The sequence below is a fragment of the Triticum dicoccoides genome, chromosome 5A (genome assembly GCF_002162155.2).
Source record: "Triticum dicoccoides isolate Atlit2015 ecotype Zavitan chromosome 5A, WEW_v2.0, whole genome shotgun sequence".
In the NCBI taxonomy this organism is placed as follows: Eukaryota; Viridiplantae; Streptophyta; class Magnoliopsida; order Poales; family Poaceae; genus Triticum; species Triticum dicoccoides.
In genome coordinates, this window is record NC_041388.1 from 700,633,672 (window position 1) to 700,653,506 (window position 19,835).

General features: G+C 43.9%; 1 pseudogene; it reads left to right on the forward strand.

Moving 5' to 3' along the window:
• Nucleotides 1-9,826: 9,826 nt before the first annotated feature.
• LOC119300509 lies at nt 9,827-19,412 on the forward strand (annotated as a pseudogene).
• The last annotated feature ends 423 nt before the right edge of the window (nt 19,413-19,835 follow it).

Consider the following 19,835-nt stretch of genomic DNA (forward strand, 5'->3'; position numbering starts at 1 on the left):
AAATTTGAGTTTAACTCGCACATAGAGTCTAGTTGTGCCTTTTTTTTGAACACAGAAGTTTTCATTCATTTAACAACAACGTACATATACAATCTTGCATTGCATGATGCATGAAACTGCAGCTATATCTGCATTTAGGCATGTACCTATGCCTGAATTTAAACACCTGTAGCTAAAAGATGCATTCTGAATCTTCACTGCCAACTTGGCTTGATGATGAGCTCTAAAATTATAACTTTTATTGATATGATATATCCTGGAAGCATCAAGGGCTGTGGAGCTGCTATTTTATCAAGTTGTGGGCTGATGGACCAATGTCTAGGAGCAAGCATGATGTTTTTTGATGGAGTCAATTACTCCATCGGTGTCACAACTTGGCGCGAAAAGTTAGTTTAGTGCTAAAACTTCTGGCATACATTGAACTGGTGCCACAACTTGGCTTTGACGTGCATATACGGTGCAAACCACATTTCTATAAATAGAGTGCTGATTAGGCACGCCAACATGGCATGGGGCCGCTGTCAGTGACCGGACGGCAAAGTGGACGTCTGGCAGTTATTTTGCAAAAGAAAAAATCTTGAATTTTTTTGTCACAAAAAATACTATGCCACGGCCGCAAGGGTCCACTTGTCAGCTTCCCACAAATAAATGAAAAGCAGCAGCACAAGGCTAACCATCTGACCCTCAGGTTCACCTGAGATAATCTTATGATCGCTTCTTAAATAAATTATGTTTAAAATATAAATAATTACATGTATATTGATTTAATATGTAAAATTTGGTATAAAAAACAAAAATATGGGTTATAAGACCAAAAAATCATAGTTTATGTATGTTTTACACTATGTTTTTACATTCTTAATTTTAGGTAACATAAAATATTTTTTACGATGAGTATATATATTTTCTTACATTCTTTTTTAGTATGAAATAAGATAAAATTTACGAAACGTAAAAATACGGTGCATTGATGTCAAAATAGAGGGAGTGAAGAATAACTATTCCTCATCCAGGGTGACGAATAGCGTGACGCGAATCGCGCTATTACCTAGGGTGAAGAATAACACCCTAGCCGGCCAGTGCACCTGCCTGAAACCAGTCCGCACACTTCCATCCGTGGAGTAGCCTGACCGATGTAAGAATCTTTGCATGCGGTGTAATCTTACAACGTGGGAATGACAGGCACTAAGGCATGCACGAACCCACGTTGCATGTCCCGTAACTTTATGGCCGAGAGACTTGGTAATTAAATTACCACCATGTACTACAGGGGCTCTACTGCATGTCTTTCTTAATACTTGTGGGAACATTGATCAACTTTTTCTATGATGCGTTGAACAATTTTCTGAACGGGCTTTACTGGATATGTCTCTTTATAATTGATCATTATTTTAAAAAGAAAAGAACTTCCAGTTAATTCCCAGGCCTGTGAGAAATTTAAATCCAACGCAATCGAGAAACACATTTTACTAATTCAGTTGAGAGCAGTAGGAATTTGGCAGCCGACGCAAGAAATTTGGGAGCAGGCGTAAACAAGATTATGAGGAACGCATGGTCCACCAATTGAATGTTATGCCAGCGTAGGAATTAAGTTGTGGAATGATAGGCAGATGTATTACATTACAAGGCATGTTTTGAACTATTTTGTCACATTATTTCCATTAAACGATCCCGGAGGCCATCTGGTCAGCCTCCGTGGTGGCTGACTCACTCTGATCTCAAGATTCTACCTTACAGAGGATCAAGGACAAGTAAATAGTTGAGTTAGGATGAACGGTGGCCATATGCTCCTTTGTTTCTTCATACCCAAATGCATTTTAGGGGGGATAGTCAATAAGGCCTTTCACCATGATAAGTACCGTACAAACATTCATCTCACAATTGCAGGGACAACCATAGCCTTCACCCTCCTCTGTTTATCAGAAGAGATAAATTCCTTCCTAAAACATTAGTTATTGGAGGCAATATCTCAGAATAATCTCATACATAATCAAGATGGACATGTGATGTTTTATAAAAATGGATTATATTAACCCAGAGTTCTTTATTTTCAAAGAAAGTGGGGTACTCAAGTCGAAGACGATCTTCTCGCTCCCAAGTAGCTTCTCTCTCGGAATGATGAGACCACTGAACCTTGCAAAACTTGATGTTATGACGTCGAGTGACACGCTCTGCTTGATCCAGAATGCGGACGGGGTACTCTCGATAAGTGAGGTTATCTTGGAGATCAAGCATTTCGTGGTCCACTCCGCGGATGGGATCCGAGAAGCAATGCCTGAGTTGAGAGACGTGGAAAACATCATGAACTCGAGAAAGATGTGGGGGTAGTTCCAATTGGTAGGCAACCTCTCCTCGTTTAGCGAGAATGAGAAAGGGACCAATGTAACGAGGAGCCAACTTGCCCTTGATACCGAATCGATGGTTACCCTTCAAAGGGGTAACCCGAAGGTAAGCTTTGTCGCCAACTTCATAAGCCACTTCCTTATGACTACGGTCATACTGGCTCTTTTGACGAGATTGGGCTGTTTTCAAATTCTCACGAGTGATGCGAACTTGCTCTTCTGCCTCCTGGATCATATCCGGTCCAAAGAATTGTCTTTCACCGGTTTCTGACCAGTTCAAAGGTGTTCGACATCTTCGTCCATGCAGAACCTCAAAAGGAGCTTTCTTGAGGCTGGATTGGTAGCTATTGTTATAAGCAAACTCGGTGAAGGGAAGACACTTCTCCCAACCCATACCGAATGAGATAACACAAGCTCTAAGCATGTCCTCGAGAATTTGGTTGACCCTTTCCACCTGACCACTTGATTAAGGGTGGAAAGCGGTACTGAAGGAAAGATGGGTGCCCATGGCAGTTTGGAAACTCTCCCAGAAATGAGAAGTGAAAAGACTACCACGGTCTGAATTGATCTCTAGTGGAACACCATGAAGTGACACTATTCGAGAAATATATAAGTCAGCGAGCTGACTAGCAGTGATACTCTCTCGAACAGGTAGGAAGTGAGCCACTTTGGAAAGACGATCAATGACTACGAAGATAGCATTATTCCCTTTCTTGGTCCTGGGATAACCGGTGATGAAGTCCATACCAACTTTATCCCATTTCCATTCAGGAATAGCTAAAGGCTGAAGGGTGCCAGCAGGTCTCTGATGCTCTGCCTTCATGCGACGACAAACGTCACAGTTAGCAATAAACTAAGCGATTTCTCTCTTCATCCTAGTCCACCAGAACCTCTGGCGTAGGTCCTGATACATCTTAGTACTACCGGGATGAATCGTGAGAGGAGATTCATGCGCCTCCTTAAGGATTAATTTCCGAAGATGCTGCTTCTTGGGGACCACCAGGCGATTCCCGAAGAAAACAACACCCCGATCATCTATTGAGAAACTACCAGCAATGCCCTTGGCAATGTTTCTCTTGATCCGGGTAATCCCCGTATCATGCTTCTGGGCTTCTATGAAATGATCCACAAGAGTAGGTTTCGCCACCAAGGTAGAAAGGAACCCGTGAGGAGCAATTGAAGGTTAAGCTTACATAATTCCTCATGGAGAAGTGGTTGGCCCTGCTGCAACATGAGATTGTTGCAATAGGACTTACGACTTAGCGCATCAGCCATGACATTCCCCTTGCCTGGGGTGTAGGTAATCCCTAAGTCGTAATCTGAGATCAACTCCAACCAACGTCTTTGCCTAAGGTTCAAATCTCGTTGGGTGAAGATATACTTGAGACTCTGGTGGTCGGTGTAAATCTCGCAACGTTTACCAAGAAGGTAATGTCGCCATGTCTTAAGTGCATAGACTACGGCTGCAAGCTCTAGATCATGTGTAGGATAATTCTCCTCATGTGGATGCAACTGTCGAGATGCATAGGCAATCACATGGCGATCTTGCATAAGAATGCAACCTAGTCCCTGTCGTGAGGCGTCGCACTAGATAACAAAGTCCTTAGTGAAATCCGGTGGCACAATTATGGGAGCAGAAGTCAGGCGTCTTTTCAGTTCCTGAAAACTGTGCTCACACTGTGGGGACCACTCAAACTTTTCATCTTTCTTGAGAAGTTCCGTGAGAGGTTTGGCCACTTTCGAGAAGTTCTCAATGAAGCGGCGACAATAACTGGCTAGGCCAAGGAAACTCCTAACTTGCTTAACTGTTCCAGGCAGAGTCGAATCAAGAATGACCTGAACTCTCTCGGGATTGACGACAATGCCCTTACCAGATATCACGTGGCCTAGGTAGGTCACTTATGGCAACCAAAATTCGCACTTGGAGAACTTGGCATAAAGGCGGTGCTCTCTGAATTTTTCTAGCACAAGTCTAAGATGTTCGGCATGCTCTTCCTCATTCTTCGAGTAAATAAGGATATCATCGAGGTAAACCACGACGAACTTATCTAAGTACTCCATGAAGATCGAGTTCATCAAGCGGGAGAATGTAGCTGGAGCATTGGTTAGACCGAAGGACATGACGGTGTACTCATACTAGCCACAACGAGTGACAAAAGCCGTCTTAGGAATGTCCCCATTTCTGATCTTGATTTGGTGGTAGCCTAACCTCAAATCCATCTTTGAAAAGACTGAGGATCCAGCGAGCTGATCATACAAATCGTTGATCCTGGGGAGCGGATACTTGTTCTTTATCGTGACCAAATTAACGGGACGATAATCTACAACCATCCGGTCTGTACCATCCTTCTTCTTGACGAAGAGGACGGGGCAAGCCCAGGGAGAAGAACTAGGACGGGTGAAACCCTTTTGCAAGGATTCATCGAGTTGTTTCTTAAGCTCAGCTAGTTCTAAGGGTGCCATCTTGTAAGGTCTCCTAGAGATTGGAGCGGTTCCTGGAATAAGATCTATGACAAATTCTACATCTCTGTCAGGTGGAATGCCTGGCAGTTCCTCTGGAAAGACATCCGGAAAGTCATGGACTACCGGGATATCTTCAAGGTCTGGAAGAGGGTTGGCATTAAGAGAATAGAGCTGACGCTTTGCAACTCTGGTGGAGACAGCGACTATCTTGCCAGATGGATGTGTGAGCTGAACAGACCTGGTGTAACAATCAATCTTGGCATAATGAGCTTTCATCCAGTCCATACCCAAGATGATGTTAATATCTGTAGACTTGAGGGCTATAAGTGATGCAAGCAATACAAGTCTGTCGACAAGGATTTCATTACCATGGCTTACACTAGAAGTTTGCCATTTGGATCCTGGAGTTTGAATTACTAGTGGAGAGGGCATATCACAAAATGAGATGTTGTGCAAGTTAGCATAGCTTTCGGAAATGAAGGAGTGAGATGCTCCGGTATCAAATAAAACCGATGCTGGATGGCAATTGACAAGGAGTGTACCAAGAACGACATCCGGATCATCATCAGCGTCTTTAGCTGAGACGTGATGCACACATCCACGTTCAGCGGGAGCTGACTTGACACTAATCATCTTGCGTGATGGCTTACCACGGCCAACAGACTTCTCAGGCTGGGGTGGAGCATAGTTGGTTTGAGAGCAGTCACGTGCATAGTGTCCTGGCTCTCCGCATGTGAAACAAGTCCCTGAAGTAGGACATGGACCCGCTTTGACAAGCGGTCTACCAATAGGCCTGGGTGGAGCATACTGCTGAACTGGGTGAGGTGCCACACAAGATGGCCTTGGTGTATAACCGGGTGGAAGAGCGGAGTTCGGAACCCAAATCCGGCGCTTCTGCGAAGTAGAACCGGAAGAAGAACCCAAATCACGGGTGTGCTTATGAGACTCCTCGTATGTGAGTTGAGCTGTCTCTGCATTAATGGCCTTGTTCACAAGAGCCTGGAAGGTATTGCAATGATGCAAGTGGAGATCACGACGCAACTTGGGATTGAGACCCTTCCGGAACCTAGCCTGCTTCTTGGTGTCTGTGGACACTTCTTCTGTAGCATAGCGGGCAAGGTTCTCAAATTCTCTACTATAAGCATCAACAGCCATCTTACTCTGGGTGAAACTACAAAACTCTTCTCTCTTGCGGTCGATGAGAGCCAGAGGGATGTGATGCTCGCGAAAAGCCTCAGTGAAATCTCTCCAGGTGGTTTTCTGGCCAGCTGGAAGCATACCCTCATAGTTCTGCCACCAAATACTAGCAGGACCTTCCAGATGATAAGCAGCATAGGTGACCTTGTTACTTTCAGCTACGTTCGCTGAACGCAGCTTGTGTGTGATACTACGGAGTCAGTCATCTGCATCGAGTGGTTCAATGGAATGATGGAAGGTAGGTGGTTTCAGACCAATGAAATCATAGATGGACGCTGACTCTTTGTGCTGATGGGAGGTGTTCTTCTCAATACGTGCTAACAAGCGGTTAGACTCTCGCTTGTTCTTCTCCATCTCTAACATGAACTCTGCCAACGAAGGCTGGTCGGGTGGATCCTCATCCCTACCATCTCCGTGGTTCCGGCTATAAGCAACAGAACTTCGGTTAACTGACGACATCCTGAAGAACCAACCAAGGAAACAAGGATGGATTCGGCATCATATAAGGATGTAGATTATAGTACGAGAAAAATACTATCTCTTGAACTCCTAGGAAAATTCCGGCAGCATAACGGCTGTAAAATGCTCGAAATGAGACATCCTGCAAATGATGGGGTAGCACCAAACTCAACATCATTACTCAAGGTTCTGAGATATTACTAAACAGGCTACACCGGAGGTACTCAAACTGGGATATGACTCAGATCAACCAAACCTTAGAGACTACAGAGTAGCAACGCGTGATCCTGATAGACGGAAGAGAAATCCTAGTTCCTTAACCCCGTAGGAAAGATAGGATGGCTCAGATCAGAAGGCATGAGGCATAAGGAGTAAAAAGAGCCTTATGTTCCCTTCCACAATCAATTCCCCTATATAGCTAAAGAATTTCTAGACTCAACTTCGACCAGGTTGGCTTGGTAATCCTACAGTCATTCAGGCTCTGATACCAAAGCTGTCGGGACCCCGATTCTAAGTCACACCGATCTAGCATGTAACACCTCATATCACTTTGCGGCCTCACGTACGGTATCCCCATGGGTGTCGCCTTACCATGGCCCGGGACCGTTTGCGCCTTTTGGCTCACGTATATGATAGTGTCGCTAGCATCCATATGACAGAGAACCCGGGCCGACATGGCTAGTCGTGAACTCAAAGCGGCATGGACCTATGGAGACAGGCATACATGAATCACATCGAGCATGTCGGTCAACAGTGTATGAAACCGGGCTGTAGCACTAGGCTAACAGGACTCCGGAAGTCACCGCGTGACATTTCCCCGAAGGGACAGACATAGGTACGAAGTGGAACACATGCCGGCCAGTCAAGTGTTCTGAGCAGTAGTGCTGGGCTAGCAGGACTCCGGTGAACCGGGCTGTAGCGGACTACTATGGCTCAAGGAAGCACTAGACTACATTTCCCCATAAGAGAGGCTGCCAAGGATAAACAACTAGATTGTCGGATCCCACACATAGCAATACACGTCACACGTACGCATAACATGCAAGTATGTGCTGTACAACATGGCATCACAACATAACGCAACTCATATAGATAAAGGCTCAGAAGAGCCACACTGCATTAATACAAACAGGGGTCACATGACCCATCATTCGGAGCATACAAGCAATGGAAGCATTACATGTCTGAGTACAGACAAATACAAAAGAAAAAGGCCGAGAAGCCTGACTATCTACAAGTCCCTCCAAGGTACAAGATCGTAGCTGAGGTAACAAGCTACTCGTCGAAGTCCAAGCGGTACTACTAGTGAGACAGATGTCTCACCTGCAAAATATAAATAAAGCAAACGTGAGTACAAAGGTACTCAGCAAGACCTACATCAGATCCTATCATACATGCATTTGTATCAAGAAGGTAATGTGGGGTTTAGTTGCAGCAAGCCAGCTTTGACTAAGTGGCTATCCTGTTCTACGACAACGAGAAACTTCTTTGAGATGAGGCAGCGCACACGAGTCCACTAATCACCACATCAATACACTACTATGGATTCATCCTCGTCTCCTTACGAGAAGGCCATCCATAGCACTCACACTTGTATTGAGCATTTTAGAGTATCCACTTTAAGTTGTCTATGTACCACGTAAGCATCCAAGAAGTCCATAACCGAGGACACGACTATTCGAATAGATCATGTTAACCCTGCAGGGGTGTACTTTTTCACACACGCTCTCGCCACTTATCACCATGTACACGTCATGTATCTCGGCAACCTTCAAGAGGAAGCCTGGCGAGGGTGTCGGCCACGACCTGACTAACGACGCAAGACTCTAATCCAGGTTTATCGCCTATTTGGGTTCCATCCGCAAGGAGATCCGGGCGGGGTGTCGCTCACGGCCCCAAACGATGTGAGCAGGGTTCCCAAGCCCACCATCCGGGTGCCACTTGGTACACCGTGCCACCTGTGCCTAGTCTGTTCCGAGCCCACCCTGCCGGGTGCCACTCGGTAGAAAAATAGCACTACCTACAACACCAAAAACTATTTGCAACTCCTGGACAAAGATCAAGTTGGCTAATAAGTCGAGAGGGGTCGAGTTACCGGAACCCAACATGTGGTAGTAGCTAGTCCTTGGACAGCATACATAGAACTCAGTTCTTAGGGACGGTACTAGTGAGACAACCCACCATGTACTCCTACATGGCCTCTCACCGCTACCTTTACCAAATCGTGTTCACACGCTTAACTCTCAACATCGGAACATAGCACTGTACTCTAATTCATTCCCAATGAATCAGACCTGACATACTCTAAGCAATAGCAGGCATGGCATGGCAAGAACATAACATGGCTCAAGCCACTCCTACACATGCTAGTGGGTTTTAACTATTTACTGTGGCAATGACAGGTCATGCAGAGGAATGGGTTCAACTACCGCAACATAAAATAGCAGTTGAATCATTGTTGTCCTAATGCAATAAATGAGAACAGGAGCGAGAGAGTAGGATTGTATCAGAATGAACAAGGGGGGTTGCTTGCCCGGTAGATCAACAGGGGGGCACTGCTCCTCAGACAGGTACTCTCGAACACTCTCCGGAGCAGGACCTATCGAGAAGGAACGGTGTCAGAAATCAAAACACAAGCATATGCAACATTATGATGCATGAACATGGTAATGATGTTATGATTGCAATAATGCATCTAGTAACCATTTAAATGAAGTCCATATGGACCAAGGGTTCATATGCACTCCATATTTAGCATTTAAAATGCCATTATCATGTTTTCACTTATACAGTGGTATAAGTTGGTTGAACATGCATGAAAGTGGTACAGATGGATAGATTGAATTTTTCTGATAATTTTTCATATATAAATTATTTCAATCTGAGCTACGGTTGAATTTCTATGAATTTTTGAAGTTTTGAATATATTCTGGAATTTCCTGATTAATTTAAACCAGAAAATGAAATATTGCGTCATGCCTGCGTCAGCAAGTCAACGGAGCTGACGAGGTCAAACCTGACATGTGGGGTCCACATGTCAGTGACTTAGTTAGTTAATAGAGGAGTTATTCCTAATCTAATTTAGATTAGTGGCTCTGGGGCCCACTGTCAGTGTCAGGGGGTTAGCAAAAATGGTGATTAGCCTTAAGAATGGTGATTAGGCTTAAGCTAATCACCTGGCAGGTCAGGCCCGCACGTCAGGCCGGCGAGGTCGTCGCCGGCGACCTCTGGACGCGGCGGCGTCCACACTGCAGGGCACGGGGGCGGCGGCTGGGAGCACCGGGGCGTAGCCCGTGCTCTCGCGCATCCAGTGGGGTAGGTAGGAGGAGGAGGGGTGGCCGGAGCTCGCCGGAGCGAGGCTCGCGATGGAGTCGAGCTACGGGGCACGGCAGGGGCTGCGGAGGGCCTCTACGGCCTCCTGGTGTCACCAGGAGCAAGGTGACGCGCGCGGGAGCGGCTGGCTCGGCCTCTGGCCACGGCGGCGCCATGGCCGGCGGCACGGAGCACGGGTTCGGGCGAGTGCGTGGCGTCGTTGGGTGCCTCTAGCGGCGAGCGGGGAAGCTGGAGGTGGCCGGCGTGTTCTCGCGCACGGCGAGAACGCGCTCGGCGTCCTTCTGGCGCGGTGGAGACGACGACTGGCAGCGCCAGTCAACTGGGTCGGCCTGTTGGGCCACTGGGCTGCCAGGCTGCAGGTAAGGTCCAGGTAGGCTTTTTCCTTTATTTGTTTTCTTTTCTATTTTTCTGACATTTGTTTTGATTTGATAAAAATACCAAATCATTTTATTTAATTCTGACAATTTTTTCAGGGGCCTTAGGGATTATTCCAAAACCCCTCACCAAAATTCAGAATTATTGGACAATATTTCATAGATATAAAAATATTTATCCAATGTAAATAATTACTGGATTAACTTCAAAAGTCCAAAATAAAAATTTATGAGTTCCTAAAAATATTAGTTTGATTTTTATCTCTGTCCAATATTTTCAGAGAGCAACATGAGCATTTTCTTGGACCCTTTTGGAGCAATTTTTACTTGGGTCATTTTCAGAAATGATTCTGAGGGTTTCACAAATCCCCATTTCAAATTTAAATGGAATTTAAACATGATGCAAACATGAAGGCTAGCCTAGGTCATACCAGAACTAGGGATGTGACATGAGATATACCTAATTACCTAATCACTTGAGATGTAGGTGTGCAGCATACCATTTGGAACAAAAACGAATGCAGACTTCGAGCTCGTAGCACATCTTAGGGGTGACGGTGCTGTCAAAATGGATGGATTGAAGGACTGGAGGACCCCGGGCGTTGCTACAGGAGCGGAACCCTAAACAGGGGCTGGTCGCCCAAGTGAGTCACCGCGGCCTCTTCGCGTGGGATGTGGTAGTGGTTTCCTACAGCGGATCCACCACGCCGGGGCCATCCGGCGACTAATCGCGCGGGACATGGCGCAACCGTCGTGATGCTTCCTCGCTGGCCGCTGACCGGTCCACCGATGCCACAGAAGCGCTGCCACGACCATCACCTGCACCGACACCAAGACCCGGCGCAGACATGCTGCCGACGAGGACTTGCCGTCGAGCCGCACACTGCGGCCAAGCAATACTCGCCGTCGAGACTCTGAACTCGAAATTCTGAGAATAGATCGGGAGATATGGGTGCTGCTAGCTCCTAATCCCCACGATGGGCTAACCGCACGCCGAGGTAATCTTATAACAAGGAAAAACTAGACCATAGAGGCGCGCTTTGCTGCGCCCGTCCATCTTAAGGAAAGAATGATAGAAATATTCGAGAAATTAGGAGTTGTAACATATAACCAAATCCGTATGGTTGACATTGGCAGCCTTTCGGCAATGCCAAAGAAACAAACTTGCAATTCCGCAAAGATGAACAAACCTAAAGTACTCAGTGAGAACCTCGCATGTTTAGATAGTAAAGGATGTATTCACATACATGAGACAGTATACCACCATCGAAATGATTTTTGTGAAGAATCAAGTTATGAAATCTATATATCCACGTGCTAAAATATGAAAAATAGCTAAATCGCACATAAAAAGATCATAGAAATACTCTGCTCTAGGAAATATTGTAATTTTCTTCATGAAGTCGACATACCTGGTACACTAAGCAAAAATTTAACTTACACTGCTGCATGGTAATTTGCAACACGTTTGTCGGACCAGAATATGCGCATTTAGACCAATCCGGAGCCTTGCTATATGGAGCTTCCAGAGCTTCCTATTCATAAATAAATAAATAGATAATAATAATAATAATAATAATAATAATAATAATAATAATAGTTTATAAAAAATGATGCTAACCTAATTCTTGTGTGAAATAATTATGAGACATTAGCTAGCGAAGATTAGGAAAATCCAGTACCACATAAAAACTGACAAGCGGCCTTGTAGATAACATAATAGCAAAACAATCCTCTTTCTTTAACAGACATTTCTGAACTTGATAGAAATAATCAGCTAGATCAGTTGTCATCTTATGTGAGTTCTCAAAAATCTTTAGTTTACTTGCTCTTTTTTGGTTATTATCAGGGAGGCATAAGGCATTTCCCTCTTTGCATTGTTTGCCTCTTCCTAAAACACTGCATGAATAAAGATTTGGCCCAATGCCTTAGAAGATAAATCAACTCTGGTGCCCCAAAACGCCCAAGAGATTAGAATTAAGAGCTCCAGGAAGGAGGAAACCTTGAGTTCACTCTAAAATGCATGATCACATCCTGAATTTTCCCCTGGCCTACGTTCGAATTAATGTGGGAAAACATAACAAACTGAAATTGAAATAGCGAGATGCTTTATTAGATGCCTGCAGAGAACTGCAATCAACACAGAAAGCAGGCATCATAGATAAGGTCACCTGATTACTTACAACATGACTAAATTGGGAGATGCTGTTGAACACAATGTTGCCAACGAACATGCATCGTACTTGAGTCTTAACAAAGCAGAACAGCCCTATCAATCCCATCCACCCCTCGCTCGTATCATCTTGCTAACTCTAGCGCACATGCGAAGGTGTGAAAGCATCCCGCCGCCGTTTGACCGTGCGCCCCTGCGTCGCTGGCCACGGGACCGCTTTCTCGCTAGGGTTCGGTTGGAGAGGGAGAGGCAGGGAAGAAGTGGGGGCCTGACTGAATTAGTGAGGGGATGGGGCGAGCATGCCATAGGAGTTTCGTCCGCCAAAGTTGGGGACGCACGTAGAACTTCCCCTTCCCGGCGTAGGCGAGGCCGTCTCAGAGACGGCGCTGGACAGCCGAAAGTCTGCTGCAGGAGCAGCAGCGATGCTTCTGCGTGGGCTACTTAGCAAAGAAGAGTGGGCCATTGTCCCAAGAATAGAAGAACGGGCTGTTCATACTTGGCCCGATAAACCAGAGGCCGCCTCGGTAGATTTCCGGAGCAGCGGCCCGTTTACGAAAGCCTGAGCTGATCCTGGACGTCCAACGACGCGATCGTACGGTGTAGAGCGTCAAATTGCTGTGGTTGCTCGTAGCTAGCTCCATTATACTGTTTCGCAATTACGACGGTGCCAATAAATGTATACAGCGGTGGCTCCATCAATTGACCGACGTGAAGAATTACTTATATACTCCATCTGTTTTTAAATATTTGTCTTTCTAGAGATTTCAACAGGTAACTACATACATAGCAAAATGAGTGAATTTACACTCTAAAATGCGTCTATATACATCCATATGTGATAGTCCATTTGAAATATCTAAAAAGACAAATATTTAAGAATGGAGGGAGTATATAGTAATACTATTCATCACCTAGGATGCATAATAAGTTATTCTTCATCGGAGGTAATTTTACGATCGCTTACTAAATAAATTATGTTTAGAATATAAATAGTTACATGCATATTGATTCAATATGTAAAATTTGGTATAAAAAAACAAAAATATACTCCCTCTGTCCGGAAATACTTGTCCTAAAAATGGATAAAATGGATGTATCTATAACTGAAATAAGTCTAGATACAACCATTTTAAGGTCAAGTATTTCCGCACAGAGGGAGTAGGTTATAAGACCAGAAAAATCGCATTATATATATATATATATATATATATATATATATATATATATATATTATACTATGTTTTTACATTCGTAATTTTACGTAACATAAAATACTTTTTACAGCGAGTAAATATTTTTTTACGTTTCCTTTTTTACGTATGAAATAAGACAAAATTTACGAAAAATAAAAATACGGTGCATTGATGTCAAAATATAGAGGGGGCGAAGAATAACTATTCCTCATTCAGGGTGACGAATAGCGCGACCCTATATATAGTACTCCCTCCGTTCCCAAATATAAGTCTTCTCTAGAGATTTCAACTAATGACGACATACTAAGCAAAATGAGTGAATCTACACTCTAAAATATGTCTACATACATCGGTATGTTGTAGTCCATTTAAAATGTTGGGGAACGTAATAATTTCAAAAAAATTCCTACGCACACACAAGATCATGGTGATGCATAGCAACGAGAGGGGAGAGTGTGTCCACGTACCCTTGTAGACCGAAAGCGGAAGCGTTAGCACAACGCGGTTGATGTAGTCGTACGTCTTCACGACCCGACCGATCCAAGTACCAAACGCACGGCACCTCCGAGTTCTGCACACGTTCAACTCGATAACGTCCCGCGAGCTCCGATCCAGCAAAGCTTAACAGGAGAGTTTCGTCAGCACGATGGCGTGATGACGGTGATGATGATGCTACCGACGCAGGGCTTCGCCTAAGCACCGCTATGATATGATCGAGGTGGATTATGGTGGAGGGAGGCACCGCACACGACTGGGAGAGATCAACAGATCAACTTGTGTGTTCTAGGGTGCCCCCTTGCCCCCGTATATAAAGGAGCAAGGGGGGAGGCCGGCCGGTCCTCCTAGGGCGCACTAGGAGGAGGAGTCCTCCTCCTAGTAGGAGTAGGACTCCCCTTTCCTACTCCTACTAGGAGGAGGAAAGGAAGGGGGAATGGGAGAAGGAAGGAGAGGGAGAAAAGGAGGAAAGGGGGGCTGGCCCCCTAGTCTAATTCGGTTTGGGCTAGGGGGCCGCGTGCCCCGCCTCTTCTCTTCCACCACTTGGCCCATGAGGCCCAATACTTCTTCCCCGTATTCCCGTAACTCCCCGGTACTCCGAAAAATACCCGAATAACTCGAAACCTTTTCGATGTCCGAATATAGTCGTCCAATATATCGATCTTTATGTCTCTACCATTTCGATACTCCTCGTCATGCCCCCGATCTCATCCGGGACTCCGAACTACCTTAGGTACATCAAATCACATAAACTCATAATACCGATCGTCACCGAACTTTAAGCGTGCAGACCCTACGGGTTCGAGAACTATGTAGACATGATCGAGACACGTCTCTGGTCAATAACCAATAGCAGGACCTGGATGCTCATATTGGCTCCCACATATTCTACGAAGATCTTTATCGGTTAAACTGCATAACAACATACGTTGTTCCCTTTGTTATCGGTATGTTACTTGCCCGAGATTCGATCGTCGGTATCTCAATACCTAGTTCAATCTCGTTACCGGCAAGTCTCTTTACTCGTTCTGTAATACATCATCCCGTAACTAACTCATTAGTTACAATGCTTACAATGCTTATAGTGATGTGTATTACCGAGTGGGCCCAGAGATACCTCTCCGACAATCGGAGTGACAAATCCTAATCTCGAAATACGTCAACTCAACAAGTACCTTCTGATTGCATACACTAATGAATTCTCTATAGCCTTTGATTGCACCTTTGTTGGAAAGTTGAATTTTGTATAACCTTGACCACACCGTTGTTGAACAGTTGTTTTGTACTCATATTACTTTTTCAACTTCATAGGTTTGTATTTGATGATCAAATTGATTTTGTTAAATCATCGGTCATAGAAGGAACATAGGTAATCGATTAAATACTTTATTTACTCTCCTAATTTAAATGCTTTAAGATACTCTTTTACTGAACTTTCTCATTTTATAGTTTGAAGATGATTCAGACCAAGAGACCATCGATGCAAAAGATATTCTAAAAAGGGAGCTCCAGGTGTGTGAGTAGATTATCAACCTATTTGTTGCAAACACATGTACCTGCTCATGCTCTTCATAATAGTTGAATCACAATTATAGTCCCTAACAGTTACTTTTGCCTTTGAACTGACTTCCTTTTTGAACTAGGATGAGCGGAAAACCCTTCCAATCTACAAATTCAGAGATGAACTGCTCAAGGCTGTTGATGAATATCAGGTTTGTGATGTTAGTGTTCACTATGGAACACTTATGTGCTAGGATTCAGCAAACACTAGTCATGTTTTGCTCAGTGCCCTTTCACAGGTTGGTTACTCCATAAGGTTTGAGGATTGTACCTCAGAGAAAACAATGATTAAATACATGACTGATGGAATGCTTTTGAGGGAGTTTCTTGGAGAACCAGATTTGGCTGGCTATAGGTAATTGTTGGCAAATCATTTTCCTTGAATGAGTTGTAGTATACTATTGAACGCACTGAGAAATCGGATCTTTTGCCCCCCTAGAGGCTGCCGGGTGGGGCCGGGGCCACTTGCCATTGAGACAATGATGGGGCACATTATCAAACCCCATGTAAAGTGGGGCAAAAGATCCAATCCCCCTGAACACACCGCTTATATCTGTTTATTTTTGGTTCAGTGTTGTCATGGTTGATGAGGCTCATGAGCGCACGCTGTCTACTGATATCTTGTTTGGTTTGGTTAAGGTCAGCTGGCTTGTATCATTTTGGTATGCTCTTCACCAGACTTGTAGACACCCACTCAATTCCTCATATACGTAATACTCTTCCTGCAGGACATTGCTAGGTTTCGTCCAGACCTGAAGTTGCTCATTTCAAGTGCAACCCTTGACGCAGAAAAATTTAGCGACTACTTTGATTCAGCTCCTATTTTCAAGATTCCTGGGAGGCGATACCCTGTTGAAGTACATTATACAAAAGCTCCAGAAGCAGATTACATTGATGCTGCCATTGTCACTATTTTACAGATACATGTGACACAACCCCCTGGTGATATCCTAGTGTTCCTTACAGGACAGGAAGAAATTGAAACTGTTGATGAGATCCTGAAACACAAAACAAGGGGTTTAGGCACAAAGATTCCAGAGCTAAATATATGCCCTATTTATGCAAATTTGCCTACTGAACTTCAAGCAAAGATCTTTGAGACAACCCCTGAGGGTTCTCGGAAAGTGGTCCTGGCCACTAATATAGCAGAGACTTCATTAACCATTGATGGTATAAAATATGTTATTGACCCAGGTTTTTGCAAGATCAAGTCATATAACCCTCGTACAGGGATGGAATCCCTGCTTATCAATCCCATCTCAAAGGCATCAGCAAACCAGAGGGCAGGAAGATCTGGACGGACAGGACCAGGAAAATGTTTCCGTCTGTACACAAGTTATAACTACATGCATGATCTTGAGGACAATACTGTTCCAGAGATACAAAGAACCAACCTTGCAAATGTTGTTCTTACACTTAAGAGTCTTGGTATTCATGACTTGGTTAATTTTGATTTTATGGACCCACCTCCTTCAGAGGCCTTGTTGAAGGCCCTGGAACAACCTTTTGCTCTTAGTGCACTCAACAGTCGTGGAGAGTTGACCAAGACTGGAAGACGAATGGCAGAGTTTCCACTAGATCCTATGCTGTCAAAGATGATAGTAGCTTCAGAGAAATATAAGTGTTCTGATGAGGTCATGTCCATTGTGTCAATGCTGTCGATCGGCAATTCTATATTCTACCGTCCGAAGGACAAACAGGTTCATGCAGATAATGCAAGGTTGAACTTCCACACTGGGAACGTTGGGGACCACATAGCATTACTCAATGTATTATTTTTTGTCCCTGTAATTTATCAGAATTCATAATGTTTATTAGATTTGAACTGTAAAGGGCTAATTTCTTCAAGATCATTTCAGGTCTATAACTCATGGAGAGAAACAGACTTCTCGACTCAATGGTGTTATGAAAATTATATCCAGGTATGTTATTGGTCTATAATTTGTAACATGCATCCTGATGATCCAGCGTAAGATATTATATTCTCTTATTTTAAAGATATATTGCGTTCCTCTAGATTTTGTCAGGTTTTGTAACTTCCTATGTTACTGATTGTGTGCGTAGCACTTGCTCTGGCCAATAGCTTTTTTAGTATCTATTGTAGGGCTGAATGAGAATGCCTGTGCCAATCTAATTTATGGCCTCAAGTATTGACGATGAATCTCATGCGTAGAGGAAATGCAAGAAATTGCATTGGAATTGCAGAGACAATATTACATGTTGTATAGAACATTGATGTGCATGAGCATCATGACGCTTTTAATGGACTGTTGAAGATACTAACATATGCTATTTCATCCAGTCGGCGCTGTAGCTTCTAGCATAGGGGGCACATAGCATAAAGGGTTAATGAACATGACATTTTTAATTAATACTCTATTTTTGTACATGCCCGGTGCATCCTTTTATTTACACTATAGAAATAGAGACGTTAAAATTTCATGTTGGGTTTTGAATCAGGGTCGTTAGAAAATAACCAACCAACGCCGACCATGATTAGCCTACTTATGTACTCCTCTGTTCACTATCATAAGATGTTCTAATTTTTTCTGAATCGGATGTACATAGATGCATTTTAGTGTGTTTGTTAACTCCTTTCAGTCTGTATGTGGTCCATATTGAAATATCCAAAACATCTTATAATAGTGAACAGAGGGACTATTATATATGCAGTTACTGTAATCTGTGATCACTGTTTCTGCAAAGTTTATGTGATAAAACTGTCGGTGCATAAATCAGGTTCGCAGCATGAAGAGAGCAAGAGACATTCGAGATCAACTGGAGGGACTTATGGAGAGAGTTGAGATTGAGGTCTGTTCAAATGCCAGTGACTTGGATGCTATTAAAAAGGCTATAACATCCGGTACGTATACTGATGATTCAGTTGCTTTATTTGTGCAAGTTGCCTGAGATGGATAAATCTGATAAGTGGGTACTTGTGGGTTGCAGGTTTCTTCCACCATTCTGCACGGTTGCAGAAGAATGGTTCATATAGAACTGTCAAGAACCCTCAGACGGTCTTTATCCACCCTAGTTCAGGATTAGCACAGGCATGTTGAGTTGTCGTATTTATTTTTACATCCTGGACATTCCATCATCCATAGTAGTAGTCTTGTCCAAGTTCTTTTTCTGACATTTTTTATATTTGCCTCGTATATGCAGCTACTTCCTCGTTGGGTAATATACCACGAACTAGTTCTCACGACAAAAGAGTACATGCGCCAGGTTTGCACAGTTTCTCCAGAATTAAGCAAGCTGCAAAAGAAAGGATTGATTGTCGTCTGAAATGCTATGGCCAATGCGTGCATGCAGGTGACGGAACTGAAGCCCGAATGGCTGGTGGAAATTGCTCCGCACTACTACCAACTAAAAGATGTGGACGACGGTAAGCGTGGAACTTGATGTTATTTCTTGGTTGAAGCGAAGAGCTGTAGCTTACGAAACGTTTCCCCTTTTATTTGTCCGCACAGCTGGTTCAAAGAAGCTGCCCAAGGGTCAAGGACGAGCTGCATTATAGACTGCCTGGACTCATGAAGCCAGCGTTTGGACAGATTAGATGTTGCGTAAACAGTTTAGTTTCGAATATCGGATCGGGATCCCTTTTCTACCTTCTCTTAGATTACATTATATCACTCACCAGGTCCTGTCAACATGACCCACCGTTCTTGTACAAGTTTGTGGGTGTGGGTAGAGCTGTAGACAGTTTGGCACAACCCAGCGTTGATGCCGGGACCCTCAGTCCTTCGTCATGCTGGTTATCAAACAAACATACATTGGCTACCACTATACTACAATCCAACTAAGTTTTCAATTAAAATAGTTTAAATTTGAGTTTAACTCGCACATAGAGTCTAGTTGTGCCTTTTTTTTTGAACACAGAAGTTTTCATTCATTTAACAACAACGTACATATACAATCTTGCATTGCATGATGCATGAAACTGCAGCTATATCTGCATTTAGGCATGTACCTATGCCTGAATTTAAACACCTGTAGCTAAAAGATGCATTCTGAATCTTCACTGCCAACTTGGCTTGATGATGAGCTCTAAAATTATAACTTTTATTGATATGATATATCCTGGAAGCATCAAGGGCTGTGGAGCTGCTATTTTATCAAGTTGTGGTCTGATGGACCAATGTCTAGGAGCAAGCATGATGTTTTTTGATGGAGTCAATTACTCCACCGGTGTCACAACTTGGCGCGAAAAGTTAGTTTAGTGCTAAAACTTCTGGCATACATTGAA